The sequence below is a fragment of the Notamacropus eugenii genome, chromosome 1 (genome assembly GCF_028372415.1).
Source record: "Notamacropus eugenii isolate mMacEug1 chromosome 1, mMacEug1.pri_v2, whole genome shotgun sequence".
NCBI lineage: Eukaryota > Metazoa > Chordata > Mammalia > Diprotodontia > Macropodidae > Notamacropus > Notamacropus eugenii.
This window is the reverse complement of record NC_092872.1, coordinates 506962474-506975595: the sequence shown is the minus strand read 5'-3', so window position 1 is coordinate 506975595 and position 13122 is coordinate 506962474. Positions and strand designations below refer to the sequence as shown.

The 13122-nt window shown below is 36.7% G+C and overlaps 1 protein-coding gene across 5 annotated transcripts in view; it reads right to left on the bottom strand.

Annotated features, from left to right (window-relative positions):
• Positions 1–13122, bottom strand: part of LOC140519912 (serine/threonine-protein phosphatase 4 regulatory subunit 1-like) — a 71269-nt gene that overhangs the window by 50561 nt on the left and 7586 nt on the right. The window contains exon 2 of one of the 5 annotated variants that reach the window (XM_072633436.1): positions 1652–1728. The exons of 3 other annotated variants lie outside the window; for them this stretch is intronic. The gene's annotated coding sequence lies outside the window, so the exon portion shown is untranslated. Of the gene's footprint in view, positions 1–1132; positions 1632–1651; positions 1729–13122 lie in introns of those variants that run through there. One more of the 5 variants, XM_072633437.1, reaches the window with a different exon arrangement.

The window sequence follows — 13122 nt, the reverse complement described above, 5'->3', positions numbered from 1 at the left end:
TAGACAGTATACGTTCTAGCTTTTTAAAAAATATATAAGTTCCACTAGAGTTTAAAGAAAGATTTTTTTTGAAAAATTACATTTTTTACAAGTGAATAAAGTTCAAATTAAACTAACTGACATTAAGATTTTCTTAATTAAGGATCAGAATAATTTAGGAATGAAATATGAAATGCCTGAAATTTTTATTCTAACTTTTAAAAAAGGTAACTAAGCAGTATTTCATAAATTATGAAACTGGACAAGAATGATGCCTACCTAAGCAGGCCCTGCGTATGTCCAAAAAAGGAATAATTTCAAAGTTATGATCTGCTAGATAAGTTAACACTTTGCAAAATACTGAAGAATTTAAAATTCTACTATTTTAAGAGTAATGTCTACAGACCAGTGCTAAATATTAAGTTTAATGTCTTCTCAGGATTGCTATATTCTTGGGCACTACTGAACAGTTAATCTATTCTCTGAGATGTCAGTAAATTATGCCATATGGATACATTTGGCATTTTAGAAAAAAAATACCAAAATTAGAAGCAAAAGACAAAATTTCAGCTTTTATGATGTATGAAATCAAGATCTTTTTTTTCTGTTTAAATCCTTTAGTTCACACTTGTGATTTTATCAGAGTGAGATATTACCAGCATGGAAACTCTCCTCCCCATCATAGATAAGCTGACATTAGTATGTGACTTGCAGTCTTGGAGAGTTGCCTAGGCATTATTAAGAGGTTAATTGAGTTGTGTCATAGTCAGTATATGACAGAAGCAAAACTTGAACCCAGATTTTCCTGAATCCAAGGAAAACTCTCTACTTATATACAACTGTATGCCTGCTTTCATTTATTACCTAAATGTGCTTAAAAGGAAAAAAAACCTACTTTTTTTAATGAAAACTTAATAAAAACTTTTTAAATATTCTTTCTTGTGGAGAACTAGTCAATTTCTCCTCTAAATTTTTGAGAACCAGCACATTAATTTTCAAAATCACTATCACAATAAAGTTTATAAGCTTTTTTATACAGGCATCAACTCAATTCCTAGAAATAATCAGAAAAATAGCAAGGAAAAACATGGAGCAAAACTTAAAGCACCAAGAATTTGGAAATTTAACATAGTTTCCTAAGAATTAATCATACCTTGTGACCAGCACTGTTCCCCATCTAATACACATACCTACCCAACATGTTTTCACTCAGCTATGTGACCAATATTCCCTTGCCTCTGTTGCATCACAGTAACAGATATCATTACCTATACCTCTAGGAGGATCCCTCAAAGAAGAAAACTCAGTTAAACAAAGGAGCACTGGAACGGAGTTCCATCACTATCAAATGACATAATGATCTAAAACATTTGCCATTTACCAGGTCTGACGGTTCCAGAAAATGCAATGAGCCTACCAAAATGACTTTAAATCAAGTTTTTATCGATTCTCCATGGCCTCTGATACTAATACCTTGTCTTTTTAATGCCTTTTGTGAAGGCATTTCTCGCCTTCTTGGGTGCTGTTCTGGTAATAACTGAGGCGTTTAAAAGTCACTATTTTCAGGCAAAAGGCTACAGCCTCATCAACAGCAAATGACTGCCAATCGTCTGACTAATAGGAGGCCACACTGGTCCTCTCAGTACGCTAGAAGAAATCAAACAGTCCTCACCTAAGATTGGACAGAGAAAAGTCTCTTGGTAGTATAACGCAGAGGTTCCTTGTGTCTGCAAGTCCCTTGAGACTATCCTGTTAGAAAATGAAAAGGGGCTAAGTCAGATCTTCAGTCCTTGGCTTCCACAACAACTGCTTTTCATTGTCTAGTGGTTAGTGTTAGAGAAAATAATTATTAAATAATTAATAATTGATTGGGATTCTACATCTTGGTCCCTCTTATTTCCTTCTTTCTCTACCCCCCCCCCAAAAACATCTGTTTATTCCTCTTTCCCTTCCAGCTTAATATAAGACAGCCAGCTTCTGTCTACAGAAGGGGCGGAATCAATATCTTCCTTGAGTAGAGGCAGTCCATCTCTTTGGAAGGAAAGATTGTTGTCTCCCCTTTCATCCCTATCATATTCAGTCATGTCCCTTTTCCTTACCAAGGAAACCTCTTTATATGTACCCTCAATCCCATTCTATCCCATCTTTTCTAGCAGATTGCCTCCTATATTAATTTTCAGTCTCTTCTCAGATAATTCTGTTGCCTACAAATACCCCATGTCTCCTCCATCCTTAAAAAACTGTCATATGATCTGATCATCCTAGCTATTGTTCTATACCTATCTCTTCTACCTTTTTTGCCTAAACACCTTTAAAAGACCTTCTATAAAAAGTGTTCTATTTACCTCTCCTTTCCCCTCACTCTCTTTTGAAATCTGCAATCCGGTTTCCAATCTCATCATTCAACTGAAACTACTTTCTCTGAAGTTACCAGGGATTTCTTAGTTGCTAGATCTAATGGCCTTTTCTCAATCCTCTTTCTTCTTGACTTCTCTGAAGTCTGGCACAATCAAACACCTCTTCTCTTGGACATTCTCTTATCTCTAGGATTCTTCACACTATAGTCTCCTGGTTCTCTTACCATTCCCTCACTCTTCTTTGCTGGATGTTCATCTAGGTCACATCCACTAACCACAGGTATTGCCTAAGTCTATACTGGGCCCTTTTCTCCAATCTTCCAATACTATTTCTCTTGACCTCCGCAACTTTTACAGATTCAATGATCATTTCTATGCACATAATTTTTTACCTGTTTTAGAAAATTTATTTATTTTTAATTTTCAACATTCACTTCCATAAGATTTTGAGTTCCAAAATTTCTCCCCATCTCTCCCCTCCTTTACCCCAAGCCAGTGTGTAACCTGATACAGGCTCTACATATACATTCACATTGAAACTATTTTCACATTAGTCATGTTGTAAAGAAGAATTAGAACCAAAGGAAGAAACCATGAGAAAGAACAAAAAAAAAAAAAAAGAAAGCAAATAATATGCTTCAACCTGCATTCAGACTCCATATTTCTTTCTCTAAATGTGGATGGCATTTTCTATCATGAGTCTTTTGGAGTTGTCTTGGATCCTTGCATTGCCAAGAAGAGATAAGTCTATCAAAGTTAGTCATCACACATTTTGGCTATTACTGTATACAACGTTCTCCTGGTTCTGCTCACTTCATTGAGCATCAGTTCATTCAAGTCTTGCTAGGTTTTTCTGAAGTCTGCCTGCTCATCATTACTTATAATACAATATAATACAATGGTATTCCATTATTGATATATGGTATATGTGGTATATCCATATACCACAACTTGTTTCAGCCTTTCCCCAACTAATGAGCATTCCCTCAATTTCTAATTCTTGGCCACCACAAAAAGAACTGCTATAAATATTTTTGTTCATGGGGGTACTTTTCCCATTTGTATGATCTCTTTGGGATACAGACCTTACTGGGTCAAAGGGTATGCACATTTTTATAGCCCCTTGGGCATAGTTCCAAATTACTCTCCAGAATGGTAGGAACACTTCACAACTCTACCAGTAACGTATTTGTGTCCCAATTTGCCTACATCCTCTCCAACATCTATCATTTTCCTGTTTTGTCATGTTAGCCAATCAGAGTTGTTCTGATTTGCATTTCTCTAATTAACTGTGACTTAGAGCACTTTTACATATGACTATAGAGAGCTTTAATTTCACCTGAAATTTGCCTGTTCATATCCTTTGACTATTTATAAATTGGGGAATGACTTATATGCTTATATATTTGACTCAGTTTTCTATATATTTTAGAAATGAGGCCTTTATCAGAGACATTGGTTGTAAAATTTTTTTCCCCAGTTTTCTACTTCCCTCCTAATCTTAGTTGCATTAGGTTTGTTTGTGCAAAAATTTTTCAATTTAATGTAATGAAAATTATTCATTTTGCATTTCATAATGTTCTCTATTTCTTATTTGGTCATAAATTTGTTTGTTCTCCATAAATCTGACAGGCAAACTATTCTGTGCTCTCCTAGTTTGCTTGTAGTATTATTAGCCTTCATATCTAAATTGTGTACCCATTTGACTTTATTTTGGTATATGGTGCAAAGTGTTGGTTTATGCCTAGATTGTGCCTATTTTCCAATTTTCCCAGGAGTTGTTGTCAAATAGTGAGTTCGTATTCCTGAAGCTGGAGTCTGGGTTTGTCAAACAATAGATTAGTATAGTCACAGACTTGTATCTCATGTAGCTTGCAACCAATCCACCACTCTGTTTCTTAGCCAGTACCAAGTAGTTTTGATTATTGCTGCTTTATAATACAATTTAAGATCTGGAATGGCTAGGCCACCTTCCTGAGCATTTCTTTTCATCAATTCCCTTGAAATTCTATATCTTTTGTTTTTCCAGATGAATTTTATTATTTTTTTTCTAGCTCTATAAAATAATTTTTTGGTAGTTTGATTGGTATGGCACTTCTTTTCATCTATTTATTCAACTCTAACTTCTCTCCTGAATCTTAGTCTTCCACAAACAACTGCCTATTGGATATCTAAAATTGAATGTCCAGCCCCTAAGACAAGTCAAACTCAACATATCCAAAAATGAACTCATTACCTGTCCCCCAAAACCCTCCCCTCTTTGGAATTTCCCAATTACTGTTAAGGCTACCACTATTTTCTCATTCACCCAGGCTTGCATCCTCAACTCCTCACTCACAATCACCCCACATATCCAATCGATCATCTTGATGTCATGGTCTTCTTGAAGAATGAAGGACAAACGCAACCTGTGAGGGAGTAGCATCTCCTCTCCACTCCATTAATTTTCTCTCCTCTCCTCTGCTCTCTATATCTCTCCTAATTCTACCCAAGGGAAGGTAACACTTCCATGGCCAAAAGTTGCCTTTTTTCCTTTGGATTTACTGGCTAGATTTCTTGCTCAAAGACTAAGCCTTAAACCCAAATTCACTCTGGGAGTTCATAGATAATAGGTCCCCACCCACCAAGCACAAAGTGAATGTAATTACTAAATAACAACGGTTTCTCTTTTATCCAGGAACCCTGAGGGTTTTCCCCTCCTAGTCTGTTTTTTTGTTTTGTTTTTTTTTTACTAAAAGGGCCATCTCTTGAGAAACTACTTAAAGAAGCCCATTCATTGAATGGGTGTATCTCACTCAAAGTGAGAACATGATAAGACCTTAAACTAAAAGGGCCAGGGTCTCACATGACATCCTGGGCCATCTCCAGTCATCATCATGAATATCAGGCCACTGGACCCAGATGGCTCTGGAGAAGAAAGTGAGGTTGCTGACCTTGCATAGCCCTCATTCACTCAAATCAAAGTCAACTGCAAGTCATGTCATCATCTTGATGTCATGGTCCTCTTCAAGAACGAAGGACAAACACAACAACGTATCCAATCTATTGTCAAGTATTGTTTCTACCCTCACAACATCTCTCACATATATCCTCTTTTCTACATTAACACAGCTGCCATCCTTGTGCAGGCATTTATCATCTTACTTCTAGACTATTGCAATAGTCTTCTGGTTAGTCTCTCTGCATTCCTCAAGTCTCTCCCTACTCTAAAACATCATCTACTCAGCTGCCAAAGTGATGCTCCCAAAGTTGGGCTCTATGTTATTCCCCCTTAAATGAACTCCAGAGACTCCCTATTACCTCCAGCATCAAATATAAAATTTACCTTTAGGCTTTTAAACCTTTTCACAATTTAGCCCCTTCCTACTTGCTTTCCAGGCTGCTTACACTTGACTTGTCTCCATACACTAGACAATGGATAGACGTAGGCCTCCTTACTCCTCAAAACTCCATCTCTCCATTCCATTCCTTTTCACCTACTGTTGTCTGTGCCTGGAATAATTTCCCTCCTAACCTCCTCCTCTTAACTTTACTCAAGTCTCAGCTCAAATTCCATCTTTTCAAAGAGGTCTTTTGTAGTCTCCTCCATTAATGCCTTCCCTTGGAGAGGGTTTCCATTTACAATGGATCTATCTTATATGTACACAGTTGGTTACATCTGGTCTCTTCCATTAGAATGTTTGTTCCCTAAGGACAAAAACTGTATTTTTGCATTTCTCAGTATCCTCAGTGCTTAGCACAGGGCCTGGCACATAGTGAGCACATAACAAATGCTTGATGACAATGATGATGATGATGAAGAATTGTTTTCTCAAGTATTTTACAAGTCAAAAAGGTCTACCAGAAAAACTCTAGATCCTAAAATTATAAAGGGCTTGCTAAAGCGGGCTCATTAAAGTTTAAAAGAATGTCTTATTGGGGCAGCTAGGTGATGCAGTGGATAAAGTGTTAGCCCTGGAGTCAAGAAGATCTGAGTTCAAATCTGGCCTCAAACACTTACTAGCTATATGACCCTGGGCAAGTCACTTAACCCTGATTGCCTCCAAAAAAAAATGTCTATCAATATACATTAAATGATGAACATATATGAGCATATTATCTTGTATGTTAAGTTACATTTTATGACTCCTCACTCTCTTACTCCCTCACAATCCAATCTTTTGCTAATGCCTGTACATTTTTACCTTTATAATATCCCTTGTATATACTTCTTTCTTTGCTCTGAACCTCCCACAACCTTGGGGTAGGCCCTCATTATCTCAAGCCTGGATTATTTCAATAGCCTGTGTCTTGGTCTCCTTGCTACAATTCACCCCCCAATCATCTGTGAAAGTTATCTTTCTAAAGCAGAGGGCTTAACATGTTCATCTTCTAATCCCCCACTTGATAAACTCCAATGGCTCCCTAGCACCTCCAAGATCAAATATAAAATCCTATTTGGCATACAAAGCCTTTCATAACTTGTTCTCTCCCTACCTTTTCAGTCTTCTTGGATTTTACATTCCCCTACATACTTAGTAGTCCAGTGACACTGACCTACATGCTGTTCCTCACATGAGAAACTTATCACTTCTTTTTCATCTCCAACCCCTGGGTTTTTTCAAGTCCCAGATAAAATCTCACCTTCCATAAAAAACCTTTCCCAATCCTTCTGAATTCTAGAGCTGTCGATTATTTCCAATTTATCCTGTGTAAAGCTTGTCTGTACACTGTACACTGCTGTTTGTATGTTGTCTCCCCATTAGACTGTGAGTTCCTTTTGAGTAAGCACTATCTTTTACTTTTCTTTGTATTCCTGATACTTAGCACAGTGCCTGACATAGCTGTGCTTAATAAATGTTTTCTGACTGATTTTATGTTATTGTTATTTTATGTTATTGATACGTTATTTCTCCCATCACAGTAAGAGATCCTTGGGGGCCAGGACTGTTTTTGGTTTTCTTCACCACACCAAGCAGTTCCTAGTACATGTTAAGTACTTAAAACACTTGCTGACAAACTGAGAATCACCTATTTTCTTCATTTAAAATACACTTTAGGCTGCTACATAGAATTAAAGGTTGATTTTCCTCAGTGCTCTGGTACTGGATTATCATTTAACTGGTCTCTAAGATCCCATCCAAATCCCATTTGAACCTATAAGGAACAACCATGCTTTCGATAATCTACTTATGGTTGTTGTCCTTCACCCTTAAAGAGATGAATGACAAAATGACATCACTATGCCAGTCAAGTTACAATGTAACTGACTGTGGCTAATCAAACCAATACGAGCTCAAAATGTTCTACCCACAGGTTGGGCACAAACGATCCATATGAACATTTGGGATGGATTCTCCAAATTTGTGCATCTCACATTTCTTTTGAGCTGCTTCCATTCTCCTTTGCTCATAGAGTAGTACAGCACCTTTTGATATAGGCATGCCATGCTGAGCAGTCCTGTGCCAGTGCCTTTCACGTCACACAATCAATTCCAAAGTTCTTAAGCAAGACCTTGAGAGTGCCCCTGTATCGCTTCTTCTGATCACCATGTGATCTGGTACTGGAGTGCTTGCTCTGTGTGAGTTCTCCATAAAATAGTCTTTCTGGCAAGTGTACTTTGCATTCAAACAATCTACTTATTTGTTTTATCTAAGAGTATTGAAAACCTAATTTAAGTCCATTTGGACAAAACGTGTTATTCAAAGTACAAGTTAGAATAGCAAAAAAAGGGTATCTCATCAATACAAGGCTCAGAAATCCTATTAAAGCAACAAAAATAATAGAAACAAATAGAAACCAGACACTATCTTGTTTTTTTATTTTTTTCCCTAAATAATTCAGAGATTAAATAACACTGGTATAACCAATACTTGCCAAATTATTGACTTTAAGTGTAGCCACTAGGTTGAGTAACTAGAGCATAATCATGTTTCAAATTAGAGAGTGGAAGGAATAAAAAGACATTAACCCTGTAACAAAAATCATCTAAGGAGAAAACTCTAATCCCCTACCTATAAGGGAGGGGTAGAGGTATAAGATATAATGCTATGGCATGTTATTTATAATAAATATTTTTATCAGCAACACTTTCCCTGAGTGATCAAAATATTTACTATTACCAATTCTGATGATAATTCTTGCACTAAAATTCTATATAAGAAATGCCATATTGGTAAGACCAATTATAATACATCAAGCTCAAAATTCTGGCTCTGTTATAGTACTAAGGAGTATTTTGTGGATGAATACAGATGTGGTCCACAATATCCCCCTCAAAAGGTTAAGAATATGTTTCTAGCTTCTCTCATAAACCATAATTTTTCTAATTCATTAATGAATCAAGTAACAATTTCACCTTATATAATCTCTTCAGCAATGAGCTCCAAATGGCCACTACCCACTTTCAAAAGGCATAAAGGCACTGAAGACTCTGTCCATAATGATAAAAACTATATACTAATATACTTTATTCAAAGTACTATTTAGAACAATGACCATTAGATTAAAAAACTGATATTCAGAGACAAAAACTGGCTTCTTCATGGTATTACAGCAAATAAAAAGGCAAATTTGAACCCAAGTCTTCTGAGACTTCAAGTTCAGTGTTCTTTCTCAATACCACTCCTGCACCTCACAGTATTTAAAACGACATTAGACTAAATGACCTTTAAAGTATCTTCCAGTTCTAAAGATATATGAATTAAGTTCAGATCTTTTTAGTCAATAATGTCATAATAGGTTATGAAGGGAAATAAGGAAATGTTTAATGTATAATCCTGATCTTTTAAGGCTGACACACCTAAGAAGAGGGCTAACAAGTCCTCTCTTGGTGCCAAATTTAAGACCTTTGGAATGGTCTAGTATAATATTGCTTATGTTCTTATGACCCTGTAGAAGCTGCTCTAAAAGTTTTTGGAAAACTCAATTCATTCCCAGAATCACAAAATTTCAGAGCTGAAAAGGAACCTAACAAACATCTAATCCAATCCAAACATGAAAGGAATTCCCCACTATTAACATTCCCAACAAGGGGCCATCCAGCCTCTTCTTGCAGATCTCCAACCAGGGGTTACCTATCACCTCCTGACATAGCCCACTCCAATTTTAGACAGCTCTGAGTGGTAGAAGGTTTTTCCTGACATCAAGCCTAAATCTGCCTCTTTGCAAAATCTACCCATTGCTCCCAATTCCACCTGTCTGACGCCAAAAAGAACAAATCAATTCTCTCCTCCAAATATCAGCCCTTCAAAATATTTGAAGAAAGCTATCATGTTTCCCTCTTACTATTCTCTTCCCCAGGCTAAATGTGTCCATTTTCTTCAAATGATCCTGATATGCCAACGACTCAAGGATCTTCGCTATCCTGGTGTCCTCCTCTGGATCCTGACCAGTTTATCTTTCTTAAAACACTTCATGATGTCTTTCTTAAAAGGAGGTACCCATACAGAATTAAACATAATAATCCAAATGAGGTCTGATGAGGGCAAAGTACAGTGAATATTTTCTACATCTAGAAGCTATGCCTCTCAATGATGCCCAAGACTGTATTAGGTCTTTTGGCTTCCACAACAAACTGCTGATGCATACTGGGCATTCAGTCCCCAAAAACTCCTATATCTTTTTTCAAAATAACTAAATACATAAGCACGCCTCCCCTATCCTGCACTTGTAAAGTTGATCTGTTTGTAGCCAAGTATAAAATTTACATTTATCCCCATTTAATTTTATCTAATTAGATTCAAACTAATGTTCTACCATGTCAAGATGTTTTTGGGTCCCTGCTTTCATTCTGTCTGTAATCTTTTCCAGCTTTTGGTCTTCTGCAAATTTGATGAGTGTACTAATCATATCAATTATCCAAGTGACTGATAAAAATGTTAAACAGCTTAGAGTCAAGCCCAGATCCCAGAGGTACTCTACTAAAGAGTAGAGTACCTACAAGATCACAATGACTCATAAACTACTCTTTGATAGCCATCAAATGAGTTCTGAATCTAATTATATTCTCATTTAATCCATCTCTATAAGAAAAGCCCAAGATACTTTACAAAAAAGTTTGTTAAAATTTAGGTAAACTACAATACACAACATTCCTCTAAATGAGTGATTTAACAACCTCACTTATTAATATTTGCCTCACTATCTTTTTTCAGAGTTCTCAGAGCAGCACAGAGATAACGATCATAGAATCATAAATAGCCTACAGTTTTCAACCTTATTATCCAACTTAACAAAAGTTTCCAAGTGTCATCTATTCTACATTCACAACAGCTTTTGCACACATCCCATTCTGTCCTTTCATACAACTAGCCCTCTAGTTCAGGTCCTGATCATCTATCCCAAGGGACTCCAATTTGATTTTTTCTACCACCAGTCTGTCTCCTCTCCAATCCATCCTCCACAGAGCTGCCAAATTGATAGCACTAAAGCATAAGTAAGACTCTATTACTCCCCTATTCAAGAAGCTGCACTCACTCCCTATTGTTTCTAGGATAAAATATAAACTGTGACATAAACTTCATCATCCAACTGGTCTAATGATTTCAAATCATTCATAAGGATCCCTGTGCTTGTATAGTAACTTAGAAAACCATATATTAAGATTATCAATGTCTTATTGGGGTTCTTTTAGGTTAAATTTTCCCAATTACATTTTAATATGGTTCAGGAACACTGGAGAGTGTCACACTTGCATGTTCTACAACTCTGCTCTAGTCTGTATTTCCAGACAGATTTCACATTATTCCCCCCAATGCATTCTACATTCCGGCCAAACTGGCTTGCTTGCTGCTTTCCCCTATGGTAGACTGAATCTTCCACCTCCATACCTCTGCATTCAGCCTGCCCCAAATCTGTGATGGTCTCTCTCCTCACCTTAGCCTCTTAGAATCCCTAACTCCCTGCAAGGCTCAACTAAAGTGTTACCTTTACACAAAGACTTTATTAATAAGACTTTGAGGGTGGCACCTCCTCTCCAAGGTCTTAGTGTTATCTCTCAATTACTTTACATACATTTAATATATATTTTGTATTTACTTACCGGTTTATGAGTTGGTTCTCCCAACCCCAAGTAGAATGTGACCAACTTAAGTGTAGGAACTGTTTTGTTTTTGTCTTTGAATTTCCAGAACCAAGTACACAGAAGGTGATTAATAAATGCTTGCCAAATTAAAACAAACATCACCAGTGTAATTCTTGTTCTCCATGCTGCTCTATGTAGCAACCTTTTAAAATTTTTCTCTCTCTTAAAACAATGCTAAACTAATCTCCTCTGTCATAAATTATATAAACAGCATGGTATGGTATCTTCATGTTATGGTTCTTTATTTGCTACATGGCTATCACTCTCTCAGTGCATGGCTATGGCTACATGGGCCAACTCAATCCATGAGCTACAAGAGTCCTTTCCACACTATCCAACTTTGATTTGTGGCTATAGCCACTGATTCCAAAGCCTAGGATTATTTATAACTCAGACTACTGGTCAACAGGAAACATATACTCAAGTTACCCTACATCTAAGATCTTGGAGGCTTTAAGTAGTTACACAGATGACATAATCCCTATTATGTCTCTAAAGTATATGCTATCAGGAAGGTGGGGGCAAGGGGATAGAAATAAGGACTATAGGGAGACTTTGTTGTTGTTCATGTCTGACTCTTTGTGACCCCATGGACCACAGCACTCCAGGCCTTTCTCCAACATCTCTTGAAGTCTGTCCAAGTTAAGGTTTGTTGTTTCCACGACACTATCTATCCATTTCATCCTCTGCAGTCCCCTTTTCCTTTTGCCTTAGATCTTTCCCAACAGCAGAGTCTTTTCAAATAAGTCCTGTGGTCAAAGTATTTTGACATAGAGACACTACCTAGATCAGGGGTGGGAAACCTGGGGCCTTGAGGTCACATATGGCCCTCTAAGTCCTCAAGTGCAGCCTTTTGACTAAACCCAAACTTCACAGAACAAATTCCCAATAAAAGTATTTGTTCTGTGAGGTTTGGATTCAAAGAGCTGTACCTGAGGACTTAGAGGGCCATATGTAGCCCTGAGATCAAAGGTTCCCCACCCCTGACCTAGATTCTAATAATCAAAAGAGTTAATTTGAATTTGTTAATACTTCTCCGTACTAGGCAGCCTATAAAAGTTTTATAAAGTAAGTGTTGCAAAGTAAAACAAATAGCTATTTTTATTTTGTTTTCCTCCTGTTTCAAAAATTTGAAACAACCCCATAATAAGGAATGTTTCAAGCCTAAAAAGATTTTCATTTTTGCTCACGGTATTAGAAGTCTAACACAAAATTAATTCTACTGACTGACAATCTTGGCAGAGACACCAAAAATTTTTAATTATGGAACAGTAACTCTTTCCATGATCCATCATTCACCTTATCCTATGAAGAATAAAAAAACTGACACCATAAGCAACAATTTACATTTTATCTCAGTTAGCTGAGTTAGGCCATTTTGGTTTTCTGGGTGAAGATTTCTCTTCCTAGTACTTTTCTTAAAATGGTCTTTATCTGTGATGAAAAGAGTCCATTTAAAGCTACTTTTATAACAAATGGATAATTTCTGGAAATTGTCAACATCTGTTTTCCTCATGGAATTAAAAAAAAACAGTGCAAAAAAGTAAAAGGAAAAAAATGGAAAATTTAATAATATTTTGGTCATTGATGTCTTCATTCTACTAAAAGATGGTGTGCCCCTTGAAGGGGAAGGAAAAAAAATGAAACAAGGAAAGATTAAATGTTTAGCCCAGAGTTGTCAGTAAATCAGAGTTAGGGTGTAAAACAACTCAGGAGTCTTGA